The sequence below is a fragment of the Protopterus annectens genome, chromosome 7.part1, assembly GCF_019279795.1.
Source record: "Protopterus annectens isolate FY-2018-M chromosome 7.part1, PAN1.0, whole genome shotgun sequence".
Taxonomy (NCBI): Eukaryota; Metazoa; Chordata; order Ceratodontiformes; family Protopteridae; genus Protopterus; species Protopterus annectens.
In genome coordinates, this window is record NC_056740.1 from 221,563,582 (window position 1) to 221,578,554 (window position 14,973).

Here is a 14,973-nt window from a genome sequence, read left to right on the forward strand (position 1 = left end):
TATTTGAAGACGTTTAATGCACAGATTATTTTTGCAAGAAATACGCCTTATACAAGAAGACATAAATAAAAGTAACACAAATAACTATACAGTTTTAGTAAGTTCACACTATAAACAAAAGAAGAGAGGAGTAGCAGTCTTATGGAAAAACTCAATCTTAATCTCAAAAAAATTAAATACATATTATGACAAAACAGAGATGTTCTATTTAGTAACAATATCCATAAATGGGAAAATATATATACTCTAGTAAACATTTAATGGATACCTGGATTAGGTATCAAAGTAGCCAAGCAGTATTTAGAAGAAATTGTACACTTGTTAAAGGGTAAATAATCATAGCAGGAGACTTTAATTGTATAATGAATGATGACACTGATGCTAGAAACACATGAAGGAAAACAGCAATTTTTAAGGTGCTATCTGATTTTACTGAAACTTTTAATATTGTAAGCATCAGTGAATGTGATAATCTTAATGCATTATTCTTTGCATATTACTCTCATCAACATGGCACACATTCAAGAATAGATAGAGTGTACACACCAAGAGATCTAACTATAAAGTTGGATAAAGTCAAAATACTCACATGCCCATTGTCAGACCATAAAGCAATTACTTTTGATTTAGATTTAAATACAAAATAAAGAATAGCTGTAACTAGAATTCCTTCATATAGAACAAATTTAAAGGATTTTAAGGAATTTTTTGTTAAAGAGATACACAAATTTTTAGACATAAATCTTACTGAAGTTGTGTCAGAGATATATATTTGGGACTCCTTGAAGTCATATTTATATGGTAAAGCATTAACATGGTTTAAAAACAAGAAAAGGCAATGGGGCAAAGACTTACTAGAATTCTAAGCAAGAACTGATGCATTAAAGCTAGACATTCAGAAGGGAAAGATGAATTTAATAAGTGAATTAGATGACATGAATAAAAAATATTTAGAGACACAATGATAAATTTAGAGAAGATCAAACTATGTTCTTATTTGATGAACCCAAGAAATCAGAAAAGAATAGCAAATAGAACTAAAAAGATCATAAAAGCTAATTAAATAAAGGAAATATACATTCCAGATACTAGAAAGAAAGTATCAGACTTAGGAAGGATATTAGAAGCATTTAAATTATACTTTCATAAAGTTAACACCCAAAAGGAAATACTAGAACTCAAGACTTGTTGAAGTCTTTCTTTAGAAAACACATCAAAACCAAACTATCAGATGATCATATAAACTTAACAGACAAACAAATAACCATGACTGAACTTAAATCCCAAATTAAAAATTTAACACCAAACATAGCACCTGGCACAGATAATATGATCCCAGAAATGTTCAAATTATTAACCAAAGAAGTTCTGACATTGCTATTAAAAGTGTTTACTTTAGTAAAGGAAAGCAAAGTTATTCCTCCTTCTTGGAACTATACAATAATATCACCTATTTTGAAACCAGACAAAAATGCAAAGGAATGTTCATCTTACAGACCTATATCTTTACTAAATGTTGATTATAAAATGCTTATGGCAGTACATGCAGCTAGGATCAAACAACTACTTCCATTATTAATAAACAAAGATCATACTGGCTTTATAAAAGAAATACATATGATAACATTAAAATAATTATATCTTTAATTGATTACATTAATCATACAAAAAATAACATTAATATAATCAGTTTAGACATAAATAGTGCCCTTGATTCTGTCCACTGGGATAATCTATGGTCAGTTCTAGAAGAATATGGGTTTTCTCAAAAATTCATACTATTAATTAAATCACTTTATGAAAAATCCTTAGCATATATAAAGATTGGATCAAGCTTTTCTAAATCTTTAGACGTTACTAAAGGTACAAAATAGGGATGTCCCTTGTCTCCATTATAATTTGCCTTATAACCAAACCTTTTTGCAAATTATATTCAAATGGATAAGAATATTAAGGGTATACAAATTGACAATAGTCTGGAAATGAAGATTTAGTTGTTTGCAGGTAATATTTGTCAACCCAAAAGGATGATAACACCTCCGTAAAAACTATTAAATTTAATAGAACATTTTCAGAAACTCTCAGGTCTTAAATTTAATAAAAATAAGACACATACATTACTTATAAATTCTAATAAGAAAGACATGTATAAGGATTTTTCTAAATATATAGCAGCTGAAAATAAGATAAAATACTTAGAGGTTACTTTAATAGATAAACTAGATAAGACAACAATAAACTACTCTAATATTCTAAATAACGTTAAAATGCTCATTCAAAAATGGAATAAATACTTTTTTTACAATGGAGGACAGGCATTATATAATTACAATGTTTATTTTTCCAAAAATATTATACTTCATGCAAGATTTTTCTATACCTCCTCCTAAATCTGACATAAAACATTTAATAAACTAATGCTAAACTTCTTATGGTATCCCAATAAACACAGAATAGCTCTGAATCATCACTTAAATGACTGGGAAGCAGGAGGAAACAGTATTCCAGATATAGAAATATATGCACTGCCATCTAGTTTTAAAACAATATCTTTATGGATAAATAATGCTTATTCTGCCAGATGGAAACACATATATGAAAAGATATGGATAAAATCAGGTCTTACATAAGACTCATAGAAAGCATGAACTGACTTATTGGCATCAGTTACTAAACTCTGGAAAAGTTTTAACAATGGAACAAATAAGGAACGCATATGATTTAGATAATGATCTATGGATAAGCATACAGGACATAAGACAGTACATTTTAAACAGAATAGAAACCATGCAGTTATCAATCAGAAATAATATACCTAAACTTATAGAACACCTGTTTTTTTTTCAACACAAGTTGTTCATAGAAAAGGTTACTTATCAAACATCTATAAAATAAAATAAGAAAACACAAGTATATCATACAAAGAATCTGTGGGACTACTATAAAACAATAAATTATCAAATGCCAGATGACAATTACAAGAAATTAATACTCCTCTCCACAAAGCAAACTTCTCTTTCATTGTAATGGAAACTGTTCACATGGAAATTCATTCATATGTTCTTTATAACACCATATAAAATGGAAATAATGTTTAAACAAAATATAGGATGTTGGAGATGTAAAAGGAACTTGAGAGCAGATTGGAGGCATATGTTTTATGATTGTCATTTACTGAAACCATTTTGGGATAAAGTTAATTTTTTCTTGAAAATATTTTTTAATGATAATTTCCATTTGTCTACATCTCTGATCTTGTTTAATGTTCCCATACCCTAATATGCTGCTAGAACAAAGTTTTCACTGTTATGGACAGTACTTACTACAAATTGGAAAAGCGAGACTTCACCCACATTTAAAAATATAGATTCATATTGAATGTATCATGAATGGAAATGAGAACCATTAGAATGAGAACAGAAAGAACCACATCTTATTACAACTCATGGAAGAAAGTGGATGAAATAATGGAGAGAGAGGACTGCAATACCTAATGGAATGAAACTTTAAATGTGAAAATGTGTAACATCTTTTAAACATGGATACATTTGTAAATAGTTTATTTAGATTTATAGTTGTTAATTGTATATAGTTGTTAACCTGTGTAAATTATGTTTTATACCGCAAAGTTATGAAATTACATTCATTTTGTAAAATCAATAAAATCCTTTATGCAAAAAAGAAGATAACTGAGTTTACCCAGTAGAAATAAATAACTGATGTAATCAGTGACCCTTTTAAGATCAATAAATAATGTGCCTGTGGGAAGGCTTTTATCCAGATTTGAAAATATATGTTCTGTAGCTTGAAACAATACAACAGTGTTATTAAAGACAGACTAATGACCATGCTGGAAGCCATTTATCATGTATGAGTCAGTTATATAATATAAAATATGTATGTACAGTAGCTTTTCTTCAGTTTTGGGGAGGTGTGACAGACTGGCTATTGGGCAGTAGTGCTCTAGAAATGTGAGATTGTTGAGTTTAGGCTGAGTATTGATTTCTGGCAGCTTTCCTGTGGGAGGGGTTAGAAATGGTTCATTCGGACAGACTGAATAGGTGTTTTAAATGTTTTAAGATGTAAGAAGGCACCTCTTTTAGGAATCTGGGGTATAAAAAGGAGTTGATGTCTGTGGTGATATCTTTTTAAGTGAAGATTTTTTACAGCTGATGCTGTAATACTGTTGAAATAGAATTTAGGCACATCATCCAGAGGGTTAAAGTCAGAGGGCTAAACCAGGGGAGGTTATGTGATATAAGGCAAAATTTTACATAAAATTGTCATTTAATGAAATTTCTGTATCTAGCAGTCAAATGGAGCTTGTTTTTCAGGGAAATGTTTTTTAAGTGTTTTTTATTCCTTTTCAATATGCTTTACATAGAGTTGCTTTTTGCTGATTTATATAATAGACTGATGGCTTTTTGTAGTTATTTTAGTAAATCATTTTAGATTACTGAAAGTTTGATGGCCAGTGGGAAGATTAGAATTCTTCCATAGTTTCTGAGCTACATACCACTCCTTCAGCAGAGACTTTGCAGCTGCAGTAAGCCAATGGAAGGTATTGCTCCTGAGTCTACGTTTCTTTATTGGGTAGAATGCCTTTTGTATATTATCGATTAAGGAGTTATTGTGATATGAGACTGCAACTATATCATGAATACTGTACTACCTGGACTACTCCATGCAAGCAGAAAGTTTAAAAAGCCTGCTATCATTCCAATGCTAACCATCCTTTTCTTAAGATTGGGAGAGATTTGAGCTGTTTGAAGAGTCACTATAATAAGATATGGCAATTGTCACTGAGGATGTCTGGAACGTTTATAAGTAGTATGTCCTTCAGAGAGACTGTAGTGGATTATTTTATCTGATGAATGGCAGTATGTATAAGATGAGTGAAGCTAAATGAAGACATAGATTCGGTGAGTTTAGCTCAGAGGCAGCACTGCCTAAATTTAAATCACAAACTAATATTATGTTATGCTTACAGGTCCGTTTACCTGTCGTATTTAATACGAAATTGATGGTATCCATAGAAGGTAAGGAGAGGGATGTAAACAACTGAAATTAATACATTTGTTATGTTGGCATATTTGATTATAATTGCACACCATTTTGGACTGGTGCCCAAATAGTTACTACTAGAAACTAAAAAGGTAACATTAATCTACTTTTTTAGTGGGACACATGATGTCTTTTCCTTTTCTAATATTAGCCATTTACTGAAGAACAAAAACTATTAATAGCTTAAAAGAGCTAGGAACTGAAGCATTTAAACCAAGTTTTTGAGATGACAAGAATATAGCAGCCATTTGTGAAAGTCAGGTTAAAATATACCTAATGGGATGTCACTAACCTGATATTGTGGTCATTATTTCATTCTGCTTCTGTGTTTTCTTTTCTCTTGGTTCTATGCACATTTGGCTAGTCACCGTGACCTGAACAGAAACAAAAAGTCTTTGAAGACCTGTGATGACAACTTGACCCAGGTTTGAATTTTCGTCTGTTGGTGAAGATGGGGGGTTGGATGCTAGCGAAACAGAGAGGCCTTGATCCCTTAATGGAGGCAGAAGAGGAAATGCTGTAGTTGAACAATTCAGGGTCATGAGTGCAATATGACTGGAAGAAGAGGACTCAGTGGAGAGCTGAGTAGCTAGAAATCAAAAGACAGATGACCCACATAAATGGAGTAAAAGGGTTAAAATACTATAAAGATGAGTAAATGATAATAGGAATTAGTATGGAACAAGGGGAGATTTAGTTCATTTGGGGTAAATGCACATAATGGTCTGCCATCTGACAGAATTTTATGAAAGAGCAATGTATACAGTGGAAGTTGTGTGTCCTCACAACTCTGACATAGGTTCATAGGTTCATAGGTTCATACTAGGCTATCTGCCCTAGGGCATTTATAAGCCTAGCCAAAGTGTGTGTGGCTTTCGCCACCCCTTGGGATGAAAATACTATGCCCATTTAGGGTTTAGTTTACTGTGCCTCTGTCTAGTAGTGACACAGAGATGACCACCGGGGTAAACCTACGATCTCCCATCCACTCGTCAAGATTTCTCTTGAAGAGAGTTAGTGAAGGGCTCTGCCTAACATGGACTGGGATTCTGTAACAGAGTGTAGGGAGCCTGTGGGTTATGAATCTGTCCCTCCAGCACGTCCTATTTATTTCTGTGTTGAGGTTCAAATCTCTTGCTCTCATGGCTCTGATGGATTTGGATTTTCTGAGGTGGAGCATGTCCATTAATTCCAGATTGGACTTGGCCTTGTACGTCAGGCATATATCACCTCTGAGTAGGCGGTATGCGACTGAATAGAGCTGGAGTTTCGTCAGCCGGGCAGCATATGACATATGTTTGAGACCCTTTATCCTCTTGGTGAGGAACTTTTGGGGTCTTTCCAACTGCTGCAGGTGTCGGGTAAGATACATCCCAAATGGGGCATTGTACTCAATCATGGGCCTGATAAGAGAAGAGTATAGGGGCACAATGACCTCTCTTGATCTAGATGTGAATCCCTTCATGATAAGGTGGGCAATATAGAAGGTCTTCCTAACCACCTTGGCAATGTGAGTGTCAAATGAGAGGTTACTGTCAACTTGGGTCCCTAGGTCCCTGATTACCTCTTCCGTACTTAATGGATTACCACCTATGTGGTGGTAATTTGTGGGTACCTTGTTTTTCCCAAAGGGTATGACTATACATTTTTTGGCGTTCAGTTTAAGGCTATGGCTCTGGCACCAATTATTCATTTCTATGAGGCCTCTCTGAAGGATGCTTGTGTCCGCTGGAGTATCAATTATGGCACCCAGTTTGCAGTCATCTGAGAACTTTGTCAACCACAATCCTCCTATGTGTGCTTGCACCTTGGAAAAATAAATGCCGAACAAGAGGGGTCCCAGAACTGAGCCCTGTGGGACACCACTTGTGACTGGCTTAGAGTCTGACATGGCTCCAGCAATTCTGACCTTGTCGGTTCTGTCCTTGAGCCAGTTTGCAACCCATCTTGTGACATATGGGTTTACATTTAAGCTGGTGAGTTTGTCTTTGATGCCCGAGTGGCGTATTGTGTCGAAGGCTTTTGCAAGGTCAAGGTAGGCTGTGTGAACTGCCTTACCCTCATCAATGGCCTTAGTGACTGTTTCAAAAAAGTCGACCAAGTTCAAAAGGCAAAATCTGCCCTTGAGAAAGCCAAATTGGGTAGGATCCAATGTCTGTAGGTCCCCAATGTCTTTGTTTATGAGTTCCATAGCTTTGCAGACCAGGCTCGTCAAGCTTATGGGGCGGTAATTTCCAGGGTCCGTAGAAGCACTACCTTTGTGGAGTGGGACCACTGTTGCTGTACACCACTCTTTGGGTACTTATCCTGTAGTAAGGCTAAGATTAAACAGCAGCCTTATGTGTGGGTTTAGTTCCATTTGGAGTTCATGTAGCACACAGCCCGGGACACCGTCCGGTCCCATTGATGCTCTGTTTTTAGCTTTAGAGAGGGTGGCTCTCACCTGGGCATCTGAGATGTTAGGGAGGCTACACTCTGCTGGGATAGATATTTCTCCTTTTGGGGGGGGGTGGAGAAATTTGCACTGAACCTGTCTGCCAGAATGTTTGGCAATGTCTGTGGGTTCAGTGTATTTTGTGTCATTTTGGACTAACTCTGAGCATATCTGGGAGTTTCCACCCAGGTTTCTAACATAGCTAAAGAAGGCCTTGTGATTGTCTTTTGTGTCTTTTGTGATTTTTCTCTCAAAGTTGGCCTTGGATGATTTTATGAGTGATCGTAGTTTTTTGCAAGTACTGATCAGAGATGCCTTCCCTTTTAGGGATTTTGCTCTGTCATGTAGTAGCTTCCTCCTCCTGTTGTAAAGTTTGTTAATGGCTGGGGTCCACCAGACAGGGCGCCTGCCTTTGGGGGAATGGGTCTTGGTTTTATTAGGGATTGCATGATCCATGCATTCTTGAAGGTGCCCGTAGAAGGCATTTATAAAGGATTCAGCGGTGTGGGTTGTGGTTTCCACTGGCCCAGGGGCCTTGAAGGATACCACTTCAGTCTTAAGAAGTGTGAAGTCGGCTTTTGAGAAGTTCTTCACTGTGGTCTTTGTGCAGGGGTGGGGCGGGATGTGGATTTCCAGTGAGATTAATTTATGGTCTGATCTCACCAATGAGGGGTATACTTCCGGTGTGGAGCATTTTGTCCCAATGTTTGTGATGATCAGGTCTAGTATATTATCTCCTCTTGTGGGAGTGGTGACTAGTTGTTCCATCGCATTTGAGTTTATGAATTCTAGGAACCTTTGGGCTAGGGTGTTGGGGCTTGAGTAATGTTTCCAGTCTAGGTTTGGGTAGTTGAAGTCTCCCAGTATGATGGTATTTGGAGAGACATTCATACTCTCCAGTGTCTTCAGGAAGGTTGAGTGGGGTTCCTGAGTTTGAGAGGGTGGTCTGTAGCATGCTACAACCTGTAGGGCAGTTTTGCCTATGGTTAGTTGCACCTGGATGGTCTCCGATGCTTCGTGCGTTGCCACTAACCTGGAGGTGTGGGCATCTTTGATGAATATGGATACTCCCCCTCCTTGGGTAAGCATCCTCAGACATCCACTTCCACTCACAGCTTACAGAGCTCTGGCACACTTGCTTAGAAACATCTGCACATGGGTCATTTGATGTTTGATTCCTTTGCTATTACACAGAGTAAGGAAATGTTGCTTGCACATACAGAAGTCAATATTAAAAGTGAACACAGAATGACCGGCAAATTTGCAATACTAAATGAATAGGCCTAATTCAAGGGGTTTGACTCCAAGACAATATGGACTGCCTCTGTCAGTTCCGCACAAAGGATTAAGTTTATGATCTATTAATTAATTTTATTCTGTAATTCTGAGTTTCAGCCCCTCATTCTCCATTTGATTAATGTATTACTCTAAGTCCCTTAACCAGACAGTGCTCATGGGCTGCCATTGCAAAGACGTGTTTGTGCCTAGTAGGTTTATCCTGTTAATAGATCATTTAAAAAAACATGCTGCAGGTAAGGAAGAACTGCACGCTGATGAGGGCTGAGAAGTGTCCACTTTCCCAGGATGTAGTAGTTTAAAGGAAGCACAGATGTAAATTATTTACAATCAATGTTTAACTATAATGATCTAAACTCCAGGCACTCTGTAATGTTAAGATTCAACATCTAATAAAAACAGATGTCTCTTTGGCAAGTCTTGTGTCACATGGTTTGTTTATAGGTTATAAGAGGCAGAGGGCTAAATTTGTAGCAAGTTGCCAAATAGGTTTCTTAGGATACTAATGTCATAGAAGAATCCACAGACAAATCTGATTTTTATCTATTATTATTAATATTTCACTTTAAAGTTGCAGTCTGATTTATGACATTTTATAATGTTATCACAGTTAATATAGAATGTGTACTATTGTATGATAATTATTAATATACAATGTATTATTACCTCTAAAGGAATTGTATCATGGTTCTGAAAGCCATTATTTTAGTAAATGTGTTTGCATATTTTGTCTTTTTTTTTCCATTTGTTTGAATGATGTAGCATTTTGATAGAGATGTCTTCCCATTAACAGTATACTACCATCTAACAGAATGAAAGTACAGTAATTCAGGTATCTCGGTCCTGCCTGTGTTACTGGTTCTCATTTCTTGTTTACCAGTGCTTTAGTTGTAACCTTTGAAAAGTTTGTGCTACATTTATGCACTCAACCCACTTCTGAGCAAACAAAGTTAAATTCTATGCATCTTGTTATAAAACTGTTTACACAGATCTGCACAGAGATAACACTGTTCCTCAGATGGTTACTCTATACAAATGTGTTATTGTTTCATGAACTGCATGGAACAGAAATAACCCAAGTGTATATCTATTTTATCCTAACTTGTCAGATAAGTATTTTTTTTTAATATCTCTGAGACATGTTGTATCTTACAGAGGTAAGAAGATGTCTGTTTGTATCATATACTTTAGACAAACTGCTTAGACTTAGCACTGCCATTTGAAAACAACATTTATATATATATATATATATATATATATATATATTTATAATTTGGCAATATTCAACATGATAGCTCTCTGTCTTAAGTGGTTATAGAGTTGTTCTTTTTTCGGCTTTTCCCGGTTAGGGGTCGCCACAGTGGAACTCCGGTCCGCTAATGATTGGCAGTAGAATTTTACGGTGCCGAGGTGCCAGCCCGACGCCCAACCTTCAACGAAGGCACGCCCATTCACGCACGTCTTTTGAATGCCACTCGACCGCAGGGAGGACGTGCAGACTCCACACAGAAGGCGCTCCAGCCGAGAATCGAATGGGAGAACATCTTGCTGTGAGAAGAATATGCTACCGCTGCTCCACCGTGGCTTATAGAGTAAAATTTGAAAATATGTTTACATTTTTTATGAGGGATAGGGTACGTGTATAAGGTTATGTTACTATGGCATGGCAATTTCTGACTATACTCCTGAAACAGATCAGTCTTTAATATTTTACACACATCCTATAAAAGGCATTGGATTTAGAACGGTTACTTTTTATCGTGCATTTAGATCTAATCAGAACTTGACGTTGTGTCTCAAAATCTAACACAGATCAGTTGCAGCAGTTTTGCTGGAAAGGTAATAACATTACTTGTCTAATAAAAAATGTTATTGCATAAATATCAACAGATCATCTGGTTTCTTGGGAGATTCTTAAGGGGTCAGCAGTGGGCCCACCATTGCTTTTATTAGTAATTAAGATCTTTCCTTGAGCATGGCAGCATTGTAAGGGTTGCTACATGCAAATTATATAGTTAATCTGATTAGTGGATCCAAAGTTGAAACAATGGTTGATTAGTGGCAGGCTAATGAATGTTTGTAAAACCCAGATCTATGTTTTTTGGCCATAATGCCAAATTCTCCATAAACTAAGTCAAACTAGAGGATTACTTTTCTTCAACAGTTTATGTATCTGGAATTACTGAGGATTCAAAGATATCCTTCTATATCACTGTTGCAGTATTCCTAAATATAAGGGATGTCTCATCCCAGGCAGCCATACACTCAGTCAGTGTACATTTATTTATTTTTATTTTATTTTTATTTTTATTTTACATTTGTTGACCGGGATAGTCCAACTGAATACATGTCCATTTTCAGTGGAGGCCTGGGGAGAAAAGCTCCAAACGTACAAACAGATAAAGACAAGCAAGTTATAGTATATGCACAAACATATTGTATTAACGGTTCTACCTGAATACTCACACAGCCTTCGGCATCCTCGGCGTTGGTGTTGTCATCCGTCGTGTCGGTCTTCTGCATTGTCGATGTTCTGCAACCGGTCTTCTTCGTTTCGATCTTCTGGAAGTCAGGTAGAACCGTATTAACATATAAGTTACAGTCTCACATTTCAAGCCTATGAAGAATACAGTTTATATTCAGAAATATATACAAATATGTTGCAGTTTCTTTTATCAAACCTATAGGTGCAGCTATATACAGAGTATCTGCAGAGATGTTACAGTTTCTCTTTTCAAACCTTTTAGTGTAAGAGGTAAGTCGATGTGAATACAAAATTGCAGGGATATGGAAGTAGATTAAAAGATCTTGTTTGCATAATATGTTACATTTATGTTCCCTACACAGAATGTAGGGCATAAAAGGGATGTATGGACGCAACTACCCAGAACTTCTTTTTCCGCCAGTTCGAACGCCATTGTTACCAGTTAGTTTGGAGTTTTTCTTGCTGTATTGTATTTTGAAACACCAGATAAGTGCCCTGTTGGGGTTATTTTTTTTTCCTAACACTTTTAATCTTCTATTTTATCACTGCCTAGCAGTTTATGTCACCTAAGAGGGGAAAATATCAGTGTAGGGATTCCTCATAAGGATCATCATGCATGGTGTCTTTTTTGTTTGGGTACTTCCCATGACCATACCTCTTGTAGTGTCTGTAAGGCATTTGTGTGTAAGACACTCAGAAGCTGTTTGTCTTCTCTGTCCATTTATATGGAAAACCAAAGGCTTAGACAGTTGGCCCAGAGTACAACGGGGGAATCCTTTAACCCAGAGATACTCCTGCTAGGTGAGAAGAAGGCCAAGAAGTCTCAGCCGAATTCTTTAGTGGCCCAGGCTCCACTAGATGTTCCTCTAGAAGCAAGTGATAGCTCTGTAGGACATTTGGTGTTTACATCCAGTTCCTCAGCCACAACCCTGCCAGAGGCTGGCCTGGGTCCGTCTTTTTGCACATCCTCTGAGGATTTGGAGGTGTCTGCTCCGGACATCGAGGGGGGAACTGTGGTTGCTTATCTAGGGGGGTCCTAGAGGGATTCCGCAGATATTAGTCGGAGAGGATGTTCCATGTTCCCTTCTTAATTCTTGCCATGGGTCAGAACCTCCAGTATTTGTTAGAGCTGATGTCCCTCTAAGAAAAGAAAAAAGCTGAGGCATGTTAAAACTTTCCCTTTTGAACCCTCAAAGGGAATGGCAGGAATTTACTTAGGGCTTGTTCTTAATGTCCCTAAAACCTCCTCACTGGGTTTAAGTCTCTATTCCTCCTTGGACCTCAACCTCTTATAAATGGTTTAGAGAACCAGATTTTTCAGACGAGGATTCCCTGTCCCTGTCTTTGTCCTGTTCTTCTCAGATGTCTTTGCCATTGACTTACTGTTCTGATAACAGGGAGTCTGTTAACCCTGAGTCTCTATCCAGGAATTGTCCTTTGGGGGCACAATTGCTAGGATGATGGAATGCTTTAAGCAGGATTCTTTTCAAGTGTCAGATATTCAGAATAGATATTATGAGTTGCTTCATGTAGATACTCCTAAACCTTCGGCAGTTCCTCCTGTGCTGGCTGCCTTGTTGGATACTTTCATTGATGCTTCCCAGTCTCCTGTTTCTCAGCCTCCTGCTCCTAAGAAACCTGATAGGTTCTATAAGGTTCCTGAGGATTGTCTCTTTTTATTTACATGCCCTTCTGCTGATCCTGCTGTGGTGTCAGTCTCTTCTGACAAGCCTTCTAAACTTTTGCCGTCTTCTAAACCTTTGCTTTGGATAAGAATAGCAGGGCAATGGAGAGGATTGGCAAAAAGGTTTACACTGCTTCTACTTTGGTTTTAAGGGCTATTAATTATCAGATCCACATGGCCAGGTATACTCTGACCTTGATGGCTCAGGCTAGTCAGGTTATCTCTACCCTCCCTGAGTTTGATGGCATATCCTCTGCCTTATCTTTTTTGGGTTCTGCTTCTCAAGTGGCTCACCACTCTGTTAAGTGTAGCTATGATGCTTCTTCTAGGGATGTGGCTTTTGGTCTGTCATGCAGTATTGTTCTTGGCTTCATCTACAGTCTCTGCTTGAGGACATTAAGGCCAAGTTGTTGGATGCTCCTTTGGATAATGCTCATCTTTTTGAGTCTGCTGCTGGTAACTTGTTTAAGTCTCTTTAAGAGAAAGGCAAAGCCTTGCAAGATCTTAAACACATTTTTGTCTCTCCTGGCCCTAAGTTCCAGAGGAATTATCCTTCTAGGTCTGCTTTTGTTCACAGGCAACCCCACCAGGCTTCTGAGAGCAAGAAGGGTGGGAGGCAGGCCCCCTGTTATGGCTTTTCAAATTTCTTTGCTTTATCTGACAAGCCTGCTTCTCTTTGACAGTCCCCCCCCCCGCCTTTAGCACAGGTTTCTTTACCCCTTTGGCTCTCCCTTTGTCTTCCATATTGGCATCCCATCATTTCAGACTCTTGGGTTCTTTCTATCATCCATCAGGGTTACTTCATGGTATGGAAGTCTCTCCCTCCTTTTTTCAGGGATTCCTCAACCTTCCCTAGAGCAACTTCCTTATTTCCAGATGTCCTAGGATCTCTGTTGAACCAAGGGACCCTTCAAACTGCTCAGCCCCTTCCCAATTGCACTGGAGATTATATTACAGGATGTTCCTGGTTCCTCAAAAGTAGGGCACTTGGAGACCTATTTTGGATCTCTTCCAGCTCAACACTTTCTTGATATCCTTTATTTTCGAATGCTTACTCTTCAAACTCTGTTTCCTCTTTTATTACCCAAGGCTTTCCTGGTGTCCCTGGATCTGGAATTTGCTTACCTTCGTATCCCTATTCACCCTGTCTTCACAAAGCTTTTACATTCTCTGTATCTTCCTCTCATTTTCAATTCTCTGTGTTGCCCTTTGGCCTCTCTACTGCCCCAAGGGTATTCACAAAATGCCTAGCTCTTGTGGTTGTCTTCTGCAGGCTCCAAGGCATTCAGATTTTTCCTTATCTAGATAACCTGTTGTTTCAGGCACCTTCTTCCTGTTGATTTTTGCAGGATCTGCAGTTCACCATATCTCTTCTTCAAAGTCTGTGGTCTACTATCAACTTCCAAAACTAGAACCTAACTCTCTCTCAGTATCATGTGTATCTGGGTTGCAGGATTCAGATGGTGCTTATGTTGGTCTCTCTTCCATCAAAGGTTTTGTCATTGACAGCCTTCTTTCAGTCTCTTCTTCCCATGATGGCCATGGCAGCCAGGGAATTTCTTCAGGCCCTGGGGGATTCATAGCATCTTCTATTCTGATGCTTCCTCTTGCCAGACTGCACATGTGGAAACTTCAGTGGTACCTCAAGTCAGTTTGGCTGCAGCATCATCACCGCCTGACTTTCAGGGTACCTCTCCTTCCCTGTCTCAAGAAGGAATTTGAGTGGTGGATTCGACAGTTCACTCTCAACCCAGACAGTCCTTTCAGCTTCCAGTCCCTACTCAAGAGCTGTTCACTGATGCCTCAGACATGGGGTGGGGGGCATCTCTTCTTCTTCTTCTTTCGGCTTTTCATGGTTAGGGGTCACCACAGCGGATCATCTCTCCACTCATGTTTGGCAGTGGAGTTTTACAGTGTCAAGTTGCCAACTCAGCGCCCAACCTTCGACGGAAGACACACACACACACACACACACACACACACACACACACACACACACACACACACACA